This window comes from Gossypium arboreum, chromosome 7 (genome assembly GCF_025698485.1).
Source record: "Gossypium arboreum isolate Shixiya-1 chromosome 7, ASM2569848v2, whole genome shotgun sequence".
Taxonomy (NCBI): domain Eukaryota; kingdom Viridiplantae; phylum Streptophyta; class Magnoliopsida; order Malvales; family Malvaceae; genus Gossypium; species Gossypium arboreum.
The window spans coordinates 72,778,857-72,793,214 of NC_069076.1; the positions used below are offsets into that span (position 1 = coordinate 72,778,857).

The following is a 14,358-nucleotide window of genomic DNA, read 5'->3' on the forward strand; positions in this document are numbered from 1 at the left end:
ATAGCTATCGACGAGCTTGAAAATGGCATCTTATGAAGCATTGTATGGTCGCAAGTGTCGAACGCTTTGTATTGGATGAACTCAAGGAAAATCAGATTTATGGAGTTGATTTAATAAAAGAAATCAAGAAAAGTGAAGATAATTCGAGATTGTTTGAAAGTCGCTTGAGATAGATGTAAATCTTATGCGGACCTAAAGCGAAAGGACATTGAGTTTCAAGTTGGTGATAAGGTATTTTTGAAAGTGTCTCCATGGAGGAAAGTCCTTAGATTTGGATGAAAGGGCAAGTTAAGTCCGCGTTTTATTAGACCGTATGAAATAATTGAAAAAGTTGGACCGGTAGCATATCGGCTAGCGTTACCACCCGAATTAGAAAAGATTCATGATGTGTTTCACGTATCTATGTTACGTCGGTATCGTTCGGATCCTTCACATATAATTTCACCGACAGAAATTGAACTGCGACCGGATAAGACTTATGAAGAAGAACCGATTAAGATTTTAGCTCGAGAAGTCAAACAACTAAGAAATAGAAGTGTTGCACTTGTGAAAGTGTTGTGGCAAAAGCATGGGGTAGAAGAGACTACATGGGAAACTGAAGAAACTATGAGAAACCAATACCCACACTGTTTCTGGGTAAGATTTTCGAGGACGAAAATCTTTAAAAGGGGAGAGTTGTAATATCCTAAATTAGGGCTTAATCGAATAGTGGTTTCGTGACCACAAATCCGAGATAGAAATAATTATTTTACAATGATTTTGATGTTTATGATATGATTGCATGATTGTGTGAAAATTTCGTGATGAAATTCTATGCCTAAAGTGCTTAAATTGAAAGTAGGGACTAAATCGAATAAGTTGCAAAACTTGCATTCTAGAAGTTTTTAGTATGAAATTGTTTTGGAATATTAATGAGGAGGTCTTAAATAGCAATTTGACCAATTTTAAGTTCATGGACAAAATTAGGACATGGAAGGAATTTTTGGAAAGTTTAGTAGTAAGGGTATTTTGGTCATTTAGTTATTAAAATGAATTAAAAACAAAATTAAAAGCCAATTTTTGTCCATCTTCTTCATTAGGCCGAAATTTCAAGGGTTCTCCATAGCTAGGGTTTGTTTCAAGCTTCCAAGCTCCATAATAAGTGATTCTAAGCCCAGTTTTTAATAATTTTTACGTTTTTGAGATCCCGGTAACTCGATAAAGCTTATGTTAGCAATAATTTAACCTAGGGTTTATATTTGGAAAAATACCCATAGGTGAAATTTGTGAATTTTGATGTTTTATGATAGAATATGAAGTTTTAAATTATGTTAGACAACTTGTACTACTCGATTTTAAGCAAAAACGAGTAAAAGGGCTTAATCGGTAAAAATACCTAATAGTCACAAGTACATGTTAGAGTGAGAATTTGATGTTGCCATAGAAGAGAAAAGTGATCAGCATGTTGTAAAACATAAGAATAAGGAATAAAGTTTAATCCAGAGCCTAGGGGCAAAAATGTAAATATGCAAAAGTTTAGGGGTAAAATTGTAATTTTGCCAAAATTTGAGTTAAGGATTAATTTGATAATGTGAGTATTAAATAAGCTAAATGTGTTATTTTAGATCAAGAAAGACGTGGAATCGACCTCAATCGAGGAAAAGAAAAGATTGTGGACTAAATTGCAAAATCTTTGTATTTTGGTACCAAGGTAAGTTCATGTGTAAATAATGTAGCATAATTGTTATTTTTAAGTTATTGATATTAATTATGTGTTATGCTGAATTTTATTATGAAATGTATGCTTTGTGGTTAATTTCAAATAATATGTAAATTATGTGAACTACTTGTTAAATATAATTGTTACCGAGTATTGATTTGGCATTCTACGGAAGACGGCAAGGATAAGTGTTCGAGGAAAAGCCCGTTTGAACCTTAGGAATAGATTAGGATACAAGTGACATGTCACTAGGATGGTTGAGCATCCGAACTCGTTGAGTTGAGTCCGAGTTCACTTATGGATGCGAATGTCCGAACTCGTTGAGTTGAGTCCGAGTTCGTGAGATGTAACTAGGCATCCGAACTCGTTGAGTTGAGTCCGAGTTCACTTATGGATGCGAACGCCCGAGCTCGTTGAGTTGAGTCCTAGTTCGCTTATGGGCGGGTTACATGATTGCTTGATTGAATATGTGGCACTTATGTGCAAGTTATCCATGTATCCGAATTATATTCCGATGTGTTCAACGGGTAAAGTTCTACTCAAATGGAGGAAAATTTCGAGATGTAAAGAGACATATTGGTAAGTGATATGAAATGGATATTTTGGACAGGTATGTATTTAACCCTCGGGTTGAGTATTGATACAACCACGATAAGGTAATAAGATGATGAAGAATGATTAAAATGTGATATGTGTTTTAGTGATGTATGCTAATGTTGACCGGTATAACTGTTTGTTATGTTACTTATTATTTGCATATAAACTTACTAAGCATTTATGCTTACTCCTCCTTCTTACTCATTGTAGTTTTGGACAAGCCACTTCAGAGTCGGGATAGGTCGAAGGCTCACCACACTATCCGTAAGATTTTTTGGTAAATGGCTTGTAAATTTAAGTATGGCATGTATAGCAATATACCCATTTTGTGTAAATGATCTTATGGTATGGTTGTGAAATGGTTGAGGAAATGCTTGATAATGATAAATTATGAAAATGGTTAGTTTAGATTATGTTTGATGTTAAGGAAAACTATTAAGATACTTAGTGCATAAAAACTCATAAAAAGGATGAAATTTACCATAAACAGAATACCGCAGCAACACTAATGCGAGTTTGAAAATTTACTAAAAATCATATAAATTGAATTTGGTGGTGAAATACATATCAAATTGAAGCTTATTATGTCTAGTTTCACATGAAACAAATGAAACAAGTAAAGGAAGTATATGTTAGAAGATATTTGAATTTTAGTGAAACAGAGTCATAACAGTTTCTGAATCCCCTGTTCCTACTTTAGAAATTCACCATAAATTGTAAAGATATAATTAGGTGGTGTATTTTATATCCTCAGAATCCTTATTGAGTCTAGTTTTAGTATAAACAAACCTCATAGTCATATGAATTTTTTACAGAGAGAAATGTGGTTCGTAGTAAACAGAGGTCAGACCAGTCGAGTCCTGAAACAGGGGTAACTTTAACTAATAAACTGTACTAATTGGCCGAACCAAAAATTCTAGAAAAAAAATTAGTAGATATTTTTATGAGTCTAGATTCAGGAAAAATTTACGGATCTTAATTTCGAGTTTCGTAACTCGAGATATGATTTTTCTTGTGACTGTGATGCAAGTAGCTTAAAAGCTGTGAATGTAGAAACAAATAATTCAAAGTTCTAAAAATGTTAAACTAAGCTTAGTAACACCTCATACTCGACTCCGGCGACGGTCTCGGGTGTGGGGGCGTTACAATTTAGTTCAATCCAATTCCCAATATTCAATATCATTCAATATTGTCAACCAAATCAATTCATATAACTTATTATGATCAAATTCATATCATCACATATTCCACTCCATTATTCCAATCATTTCTATCATCAATTCATAATATAAGGCATTTATCAATTTATATCTTACTTATTTATATTTTATTCAATTTAATCCAATTTCTAAATTTTCATTTTCACCAATCACAAATCAAGTTATAAGAAAATTAATCATCTTACCTCAGTAGCTAAACTGCCACAATCATGTATGTCTATATATTACTCGAATCATGAAAGTACAAACTGATAATTCAACTACTCATCAATACTCTTGCATTTCCTTTCTCTCGTGACGGCCCAGCATCGTCTTTCGCTATGATAAATCATTCAATAAATAAAACAATATCATATTTCATTTAATCCACATCCAAATACAAAGTCACACATGTTTTGTATTTTATTCAATTTAGTCTCTATACTCAGGATATGTTTATCTTTCGATATTTAGCATTGGATCAAAATCGAATTTCACATTCTTTCATTAGGAACACTATACTTTCTATTCCTAACATAATTTCATGGTAGTTTTTCAATTTTATTCAATTTGGTCTCTAATGTTACAAAGTTAACTAACAAGCTTATTTAACTTTACAATGTAGTCATTAACATAATCTAAGCTTAATATCTATCAAATTCAAGCCTAAATCAATAATTTTTCAACAATGACAACTTGCTAAAAGCTTAACAATTTAACAAATTGATACATGGACTAGATAAATCAAGTTCCAATGATCATTAATCTATAAAATTTTCAAGAAATTTAGTTTGGTTACCTTATTAAAATCAATGGTCGAATGAATAAGATGTTTCAAGCTTTTTCTTTTCTTTTTTTTTTCTCTTCAAGAACCAGTGGAAGAAGATGAAGATTATCATCCTTCTTTCCACTACAATATCATTATACCTTAATTAACTTAGCTTAATTAATTTAATCTAGTTTAATTAGTTTTAATAACATATTAATATACATAATTTAATTATAATTTAAAATAAGTGGGACAATCATCATCATCCACTATCTATAATTTAATATTAGTTTATTTACCATTTTGGTCTTTTGGATAATAGCTATCTAAGTCCCCAAGCTTTTTCTTAATTAAAATTTAATAGCGATTGGACTTTTACAATTAAATCCTTAAGCTTTAATTAACTATTTTCTCAGTTAAATTACTTAGCCGAACATTATTATATTCTCATAATAACTTCGTTAATATTCTTATTTTATATTTATGGACTCTGTTTACGAAAATTGGGTTCCGAAATCATATTTTTCGACACCACTACAAATCAGATCGTTACATCCTTTTGCAGTAATGTTGCTGCTACAGTTCGCCTCTTTTGTTTCCCTTCGTCACTAACTAGTCTACATCACAATTGTTTTTTCCTGCCTCGATCGCAATAATTCATTATTCTTCTCCCTCGATTCTCATCACTCATAAGGAAAACCCTTAAGGATCGAAGTCACTTGTCTATCCATTTATTCTCTTCTCTTTCTTTTCTAACTTCTTTGATTTATAAAATATTATTTAAATGAAATACGTTATATATTGTTTATTTATTTCTTTTTTAAATGTGCAACACACGTGAGGAAAAAAACTTTTTTTAAGTATCAATTAAGGACACTTGTCAACTTCTTAATCATGCTTGTGGAGTTAAAAAAATTCTACCTTATGAGTATCAAATAATTATCCAATTATTATTATCAAAAAATTTTAATATCTAAATTAATGATTAAATTAATAAATTATAAAAATTAAATAGTGCAATTAAAGTAATGATCATAATTGTTTGTGGTGAAAGTCTTTGAAAGAAAATTGCTACACTTTTCCTTTTTTGCATTATAATCATGACCATTTTCATTAAACACTGTCCTAATGAAGTTTTTTTCTTTTAAAACGTCTCCAAATATGTCTAAATTCAAAGGTCTAAAAACAAATCATTATGCAGTCGTTGTCTTTCCATGTTTCAAATTGATTAAATTTGTAAATTTAGAGAGTTAAATTTATTGTATTATTTAGAATTAAAATTAAATAGATAAAATATTTCAATATTATTGTTTAAATGTGTAATTATACCAAATAAAAAAAAAATCACACCATCATTCCCCCATCATTCCCGTCAATGATTTAGCGGCCAATGGTACTACCGACGGTCAAGGTTCATTCTGGTGGCAAAAATTCCACAAGGGAAACTTGAAATACACCCGGCCTTACCTAATCGAGTCTATGTACTTCTTAACTCCCCATCATGGAATGCTAATCCAGTTTATAGCAGGTAAACCATTTTATGCTATCTTCAATCTCATCCCTTCCCGTGAAAAAAAAGACATGGGAAACGTGATTAATTCTTGGTTTTTATTTATTTGATGAGGATGATGACGACGATGATAATAATAATGCAGCAACATTCTTATACAAGGCATTACAATCCTCTCTCCTGTCAAATCTCCTAACACTGATGGCATCAATCCAGGCATTAACAAAAAAAAAAACAACCCGGCAATGTTTTTCAGAACATTAAATTGTCGTCAACTTCTTGTTAGTATTTGTTTTTCTAACATGTTTTAATGATCAGATTCTTGCACCAATGTTAGGATTGAGGACAGTTACAGAGTCTCAGGGGATGACTATATAGCAGTGAAGAGTGGTTGGGATGAATATGGGATTTCATTTGGGATGCCCACCAAACAGTTGGTCATCAGGAGGCTGACATGCATTTCTCCTTACAGTGCCACTACCGCGTTGGGAAGCAAGATGTCGAGCAGAATCCAGAATGTCAGAGCCGAAGACATTTACGTGAAAAGATCGTCTTTGCACACTATAAAATGGGTGCTTTGGATGAGCGGGAACTATAAACATGCTGATAATCACTACGATTCCAATGCATTGCCAGTGATTCAAGGGATCAGTTATAAAAGACGGCCCATAACGTGTCGATGGCGGCCAGATTGGAAGGCATCGAGGGTGATCCATTTACTCAAATCTGCATAGCCAATGTCACAATTGGAATGGCAGCTAAAGCAAAGAAGGTGCCATGGACTTACACTGATGTTGAGGGGATCACAAGTGGAGTTAGTCCTCGGCCATGTGACCTATTACCTGATCAAGGACAGAAGAAAATCACAGCTTGCGACTTTCCGGCCGAGCCTTTGTCAATTGATAGAGTGGTGCTCAAAACGTGCACCTATAGGGTCAATCATATGTGATTGAATCCATTAAAGTAAAACCTAAGTCGGTTGTTACATGTAAGGTTCTCATAATTATCTTATGACAAGTTGCATCATATTATAATAAAGTAAAATTCTCATACAGTGATGAGTTATATAGATTATCCCTGTAAAATTGCATTAGAAATGGTAATACCAACATCACAAGAATCACCATTCACAGCATAAGACACACCAATTTTTGTACACAACTTTCTTACTTCAAGAAAAACAAAACCAGATAGCACCAATTGAACGAGATAGCTAACAGACCATAATCAGAAGGAACTCCAGGAGGGGCCAGCTTGATGTAACCAATATATACAAATAAAGAAAAAAGAAAAGAAGTTTCATCATAAGACTGGAAAGTTATAGAATCAGCAGATCAGTGCAATGAAGCCTTATTGTATATTACTGTACCAAGGAAAACCTACATGACTTTTGACTTAAATGCATGCTCCAGGCGTGCATATTACTGGTTTACTCCTCAAGATAGAATGAACTGGTAATAGCATCATCAGCCGGATTAACTAATCTCTCTAACAAGCCTCCAACTAGGAGTCAAAGCTCACTCTGATGAGCAACAAGGGATTGAAAGTGGAATAAACTATTATTCTGTTCACGAGTATTCAAGACCAAGGCACAAATGGACTGATGAGCCTCTACATGATATTATAGCAAACACAAGGCACTAGGTACACTATACAACAAATGATCCTCAATGAATTGGGTCTGGATTGTATTTTACAGATTCTCTATAGATGAGCTCCTTGATATTTTCTTCAGTAAAAGATGGCTGCTCAAAATCAAAACTGAAAGGCCTTGGGCATACAGGCTCCTCATTGATGTCATGAAGAGGTGCCAAGTACGGGTGACATAGAGCTTCATCGACTGCAATAAACAATAAAAAGTTGCCAGCAAATGAAGAAAGGGCCTTAGGGTGGTGGAGAAGGAAAATTGGCGAGCGACGGGTGGGATAAAGAAAGGGATGATTCAGTTCTGAGTATAAGAATCGTGCAAATTGTCCGATGCTGGTAAAATAATTAACACAACATAGCAACTTGTGCTTAAAACAAGCTTAGAACTATATGAATCTTAATTATGAAATACATGTAAGAATTCAGCAACTAGTTATACCTGTAATGCGCCTATGCGGATCAAAGATAAGCATCTTCTCTAGCAAATCAACAGCACCAGGTGACATGTTAGGAAATCTAACAGAAAAATTTTGCCTTGGGTATTGTGGAAGCTGTCTAACGTATCTTCTGGAATTGTCACTTCGAAGGAACCCACGGCTGGAATCATCAGGTGAACCTATAAGCTATTCAAGAGAAAGGAAATCATGTAGAAATTGAGCATACTTTGTTCAACTTCTATCGAAACAATAAACTGCTCTACACCTTTGGAAAAATATCTACAGTTTTTCTTAGGCCATAATTGTCAATCGGATACCAGCACTAATAAAACACAAATAAATTAAGATAGGATGTCAATGCAGAGTCCATATCGATCTGACAGAATTGAAACCGAAGGTAAAGGAGGAGAATGAGTTAAAAAGCAAGTTTTTAGACAATCATATACTCATTACTTGGAGATTTTGATTTTGTATTAGACCTTACAATCTATATGCTCAATCATTTAACTACTAGTTCAGATCCGAGGTAACATTTCTTGGATGGCCCTGACTATTGCTGGTTTGACCTTGTTAAAATACAAGATAATGCAGTTTCACCGAAGAAGCAAAATACATCTCAGAATCTTACAACCATAGGTCAAAGGGGAACAGGCCAAAACATATACCAAATGGCATGGTAGTATGCAAGTAAAAGATATTCACAGTTCGACAAATATGCAGTGTTAAAAGAGAATCTAAAGAGGTTTCTTGTAGTTTCTAGTGAGAAATTCTGTAAAATACCTCTGTGATAAGCCCCAACTGATGCACATAGTCTCTTCCAGGGAAGATGGGTTGCCTGGTCATCATTTCACCAAGTATGCAACCTACCGACCAAATATCAACTGCAGCAGTGTACTCGGAACAATTTTGAAGTAATTCTGGCGCCAGATACCAACAAGTGACTATACATTCTGTCATAAAGTCAGTTTCGGATGTCGTACTTGCAAGCCCAAAATCCACAATTTTAAGGTTGCAATTAGCACTCAGAAGCAAATTGCTGGGCTTTAAACCACGATGCAATACATTTGCTGAATGTACATACTTAAGCCCTCGTAAAATCTGATATAGAAAGTACTGCAAGAGTGAAACTGCATGATCAACAATAGTTCTAGCTTCCAGACAGCTAAACATAAATCATTTGATGTTTCTAACTAAATATGACAAAAGACAGTAGGAAGATCCTGTTATATATTTAAATGAGAGGATGCTTTTGATACCAACCCGACAATGATCATCTGTCAATTGTTGGTCAGATCGTATGATTTGATGAAGATCAGTGTCCACCAGTTCATAAACAATGTAGACATCATTAAAGTTCTCCTCTCATGGAGGCAGATGATGTCTTTGATGGCAATCACCTGAAGAAAAAAGGGACTGACCAATCAAACTATAATTCCACAACCAGATATTACTACTTCAGTGTAGTCTCATGCCATTATTAATATGCATATACAACAAGTGAAGGAACGTTGTTAACCAAACCTAAGAGTAAGAAACCAACATAAAACATGGCCGTAAACTTGCAAAGATAAAAGCATTAGCCAAGCCAGAAAAAGGAATTCTGATAGTCATACACATGGCAAAATGTAATGTGCTCAAGTTTCATTGAAGCATATAAAGACTGATAAGAAGAAATTTTATAAGATTCAAGAGAAGCCTGGTTAGATAGTGCTTTCTAATATGAAAAGGTAAAATAGTGTTCATGCACAATATCATAAGATTAGCCTGTCCTTAAAGGTTAAAAGTTAATTTAGGGTTAACAGATAATCTTCTCAAGGAACTCAAATCAACAGAAAGGTTAGCCCAAATCCCTCTAAATACACAGATAGGGACAAAATATAGATATTGTTTAGCCATAGAAACCTGACCTTATACAAGCAAGAAGCCTAACAATTAGGAGTCTACGACTAAAACAACATTATTGAAACGTCCATCAAAAAGTTAAACATGGGAACTATGAAACCAAAACAGCACTTACATTCTCATGATCCATGTGACGAAGAAGCTTGATCTCTCGCAATGTCCTTTCAGCATCAATCCTATTGTCAAATGCATTACCAATTTTCTTGATAGCAACCTTCTCACATGTCTCTGAATTCAAAGCAGCACTGAGAAAAAGAAAGGGAAATCAAATCTTAGCCTCACATTGTTACTAACAAAATAGACAGTAAGTCAAATGAACAGAATGTTAACTTTCTTTCAATCTTCTCAGCCTGAAAGGCGGAACCTAAAGTTATTCACTTCAATGGAACCCTAGAATTTGGCAGCTTAATTTCATCAAAAGCAATCACACTGCCAAATACATTTTATAAACTGTATTACCAAGAGTTTTCATTTTCCTCTAGTATCCATATACAACGACATGGCTATGAAATTATGGTCCTCAAAATACTTGTATTAGCCACATACCCTTGTCTAACACTCAGTCCGGGTAATATACTTAAGTTTGATTACAGTGCACTAAACCTAAAATTGTAATTTAAAGGGGGGTTGGCGCGGGGGACTACCTAGCCTGTTTGATCATAGTAATAACTAACTTATTAATCATGAAACTGAAATCTAACAAAAGAAAACTGATCAGATATTGACTTCTTGAAAAACTATCATGTTGAAGCTCTAAGACTAAAACAAACCCAGAGATTGAAATAAACAGGAAGTGAATCAAACTAGAAACTTAAACCGAAACAAAGTTAGCAGGGGAAAAAAAGTCTTACCAGACAATACCATAAGCACCACGGCCGGTAGGGCGAACAGGAGGGATGTATTTCCTGGAAACTTCGAAGTGGTTACCATAAACGTTGTATAGAACATAGCGTCCACCATGAGTTGGTATTCCTTTGATGCTGTGAGCCCCTGGCCCATAGCTTGACTCCATTGACATGCCTGACTCCAACCCAAAATAAAGAAAGACTTTCTACAGTAATAACAGCTAAAATCAGAAAGCTAAGGCTATTTTACCGAACTAAGCCGGCACCCATATAAAAAATCCCCCACTCATTAACCGATGATTGCAACAAAGAGAAATAAGAGTAGAGAATAGAGAAAAGATAGGTTAAGAGAAAATTTTCATTTCATACTAATAACTAACTTATTAATCATGAAACTGAAATCTAACAAAAGAAAAATGATCACATATTGACTTCTTGAAAAACTATCATGTTGAAGCTCTAAGACTAAAACAAACCCAGAAATTGAAATAAACAGGAAGTGAATCAAACTAGAAACTTAAACCGAAACAAAGTTAGCAGGGGAAAAAAGATCTTACCAGACAATACAAAAAGCACCACGGCCGGCGGGGCGAACAGGAGGTAGGTATTTCCTGGAAACTTCGAAGTGGTTACCATAAACGTTGTATAGAACATAGCGTCCACCATGAGTTGGTATTCCTTTGATGCTGTGAGCCCCTGGCCCATAGCTTGACTCCCTTGACATGCCCGACTCCAACCCAAAATAAAGAAAGACTTTCTACAGTAATAAAAGTTAAAATCAGAAAGCTAAGGCTATTTTACCGAACTAAGCCGGCACCCATATAAAATCCCCCCTCCCTCCATTCCTCCCTCCCTCCCTCCCTCCCTCCATTAACCGAGAGAAATATGAGTAAAGAATAGAGAAAAGATAGGTTAAGAGAAAAGTTTCATTTCATAATACATGGCTCCTCCTACTCCCCTTCTGCTGTGTTGAGTTTAAATCAGAAACTAAAGATCAAAAAACAAAAACATTGTGTTTGAATAAGCAAAAATGCCATATAGTTCAATTACATGGTAAAAAACAAATCTTGCTTGTGCAAGTATCCATGGCCATTTGCATGCTACAGCTGTGTTGCTTGGTCACTTGCATGTTGCTGCATTGTTACTACCTTTCAACACTCCTCCTTGGTTACAAAGCAATAACTATAATTTCCTTCTTCAAATACTCGAATTTAGTGACAGCCAATGACTTGGTCAAAATGTCTGCGAGCTGAATCTCCGAGCAGCAATGGATCAAGTTGATTTCCTTTCACAACTCTGGATCAAGTTGATTTCCTTTCACAACTCTGCCTCTCTCACAAAATGATACTTGATCTTACCATGAAATACAGGATTCTTGGCAATTACAACAACTGACTGATTGTCAATTTTGATCTCTATTGCTTCCACTTGATTAGCATTTAAGTCACTTAAAAGTTTCCTAAGCCAAATGGCTTGATTAACAACAGTAGCAACTGCAATATACTCTACCTCTATTGTGAATTGAGCTACTGTCTGTTACTTCTTAGAACTCCAACTAAAAACACCTTAACCTAGAGTGAAGAAGTAGCTCGATGTACCCTTCGTATCATCAACTAAACTAGCCCAATCATTGTCTGAATAGCCAACCAACTTCAGCTCTTCAGCTCTCTCAAACTTCACACCATAGCCTAAGGTCCTAAGGTCCCTTTGACATACCTTAAGACTCTTTTAGCAGCCTTGAAATGAGCTACATTGTAGCAATCCATGAACCTCGATAGAAGGCTAACAACATACATGATGTCTAGCCTTGTTGCGTCAAGTTAAGTAGGCACCAATTAGACTTCTGTATCTCTTCTCATCCACACGATCATGATCACTGTTGCTTGAGAGTTTTTTTCCTAGTGCTACAGGAGTGCTAGCAGGCTTGCAATTTGTCATGCAAAACTAGAACCTTCAATGCAAAAGCTTGCTGGCTTATAAAAATACCATGCTCATTCTGATTCACTTCCATACCGAGAAAGTAGGTCATCAAGCCTAAATCAGTCATCTCAAAAACATCTTGCATCTGCTTCTTAAAATCTTCAATCAATTCACTTCTGCAACCAGTAACCAACAAGTCATCCATATACAAAGACACAATCAGCAAAGTTTCTTTTTCCACCTTTTTCACATAGAGTGTAGGCTCACTAATGCTCTTTTCGAACCCCAGCCTTGATAAGTATGCATCAATCCTGTTATACCAGGCCCTTGGAGCCTGTTTAGGCCATACAAAGTCTTTTTGAGCTTGTAGACTTTGTGCTCTTCACCAAGGACCTTGAATCCATCAAGTTGTTCAACAAAGATCTCTTTCTTGAGAAATCCATTCAAAAAAGCTGATTTAACATCCAGCTGATGCACTTTCCACTACTTCTGAGTAACCAAGGCAAACAACAGCCTTATGGTGTCCAACCTTGCAACTGGTGCAAAGGTTTCAAAGAAATCGATGCCATGCTACTGACTATACCCCTTTACAACCAACTTAGCTTTGTGCTTGTTCAGTGACCCATCTGTATTGTTTGGTCCTGAACATCCATTTCACACCAATGACCTTTCTGTTTGTTGGTCTATCAACTAGCTCCCATGTATCATTTTTGTGGATCAGCCTCCATAACTTCTTTCCAACAGCCCTCCCTTGTAGCTTCATCAAAACAGGAAGGCTCAACAGTGGTCAGACTATACCTCTCATAAATGTCCATTAAGGTTCTAGTGCCTCTGACAGGTACATCATCAAAATCATTCTCAGTTTCAGCTTCAATTTTAACATGCTACAGATCAAGATCATGCTGATCTTGCTTAGACAAGCTTTCATCTGTTCCATCCCATTTCCAACAGCTCCCTTCATTAAATTTCATATCCTGCTCACAAAAATCCTCTTAGTAGATGGATCAAAGACCCTATACCCTTTTTTCACACTACAGTAGCCAACAAAGACTCCAGGCATGGATCTCTTTTCTAGCTTAGTTCTCTTCTCAGCTGGCACTAATGTATAGCATAAATAGCCAAACACCTTCAAGTGTGAGACAGTTGGTTTTTGACCAAACTAGGCTTCAAAAGGTGTTTTGTCTTTATTAGTCGGCAATCTATTTAGCAAATACACAGAGGTATTTACTACCTCAGCCCAAAAATTGTTAGGCATCTTGCCTTCAAACAATAAGCACCTGACCATATCGAGAACAGTCATGTTCGTCCTCTTATAAACACCATTTTGTTGTGATGTGTAGATGGTGGTTAATTGATGCTGAATTCCAGCTTCATCACAAATCTTCTGGAACCTTTAAGACACATACTCAGTCCCATCGTCTGACCTCAAAATCTTCAGGTTGCAATTGGCTTAATTCTCAGCCAATGCCTTGAATTTGGAGAAGTAGTCAGCCACATCTGACTTTTATTTCAAGAAGCTCACCCAATAGAATCTGGTGCAATCATCAATGAACAATGCAAAGTACCTACTGCCATTCAAAGAGGAGGTCTTCATAGGTCCACAAATGTCTATATGGACCAGTTGAAGCCTCTCTTAAGCTCTTCAAGCTTTGTTGATAGAAAAAGGTAGTCTAGTCTGCTTGCCAAGCTTACAAACCTCACGCACATCATTCTTAGGCTCGATCTTAGACATGTCTTCAACTAAACTCATCTTGTGCAACAAACCAAGTGACTTATAATTCACATGCCCAGTCTCTTGTGCCACAAGCATGATTCATCAGTTAGAGTTGTATG

General features: G+C 35.4%; 2 pseudogenes; one reads left to right on the top strand and one right to left on the bottom strand.

Annotated features, from left to right (window-relative positions):
• Positions 1–6,915, top strand: part of LOC108476356 (probable polygalacturonase) — a 54,751-nt pseudogene extending 47,836 nt beyond the window's left edge.
• A 177-nt stretch (positions 6,916–7,092) lies between these two features.
• LOC108476349 (mitogen-activated protein kinase homolog MMK2-like) lies at positions 7,093–11,966 on the bottom strand (annotated as a pseudogene).
• Positions 11,967–14,358: the final 2,392 nt, after the last annotated feature.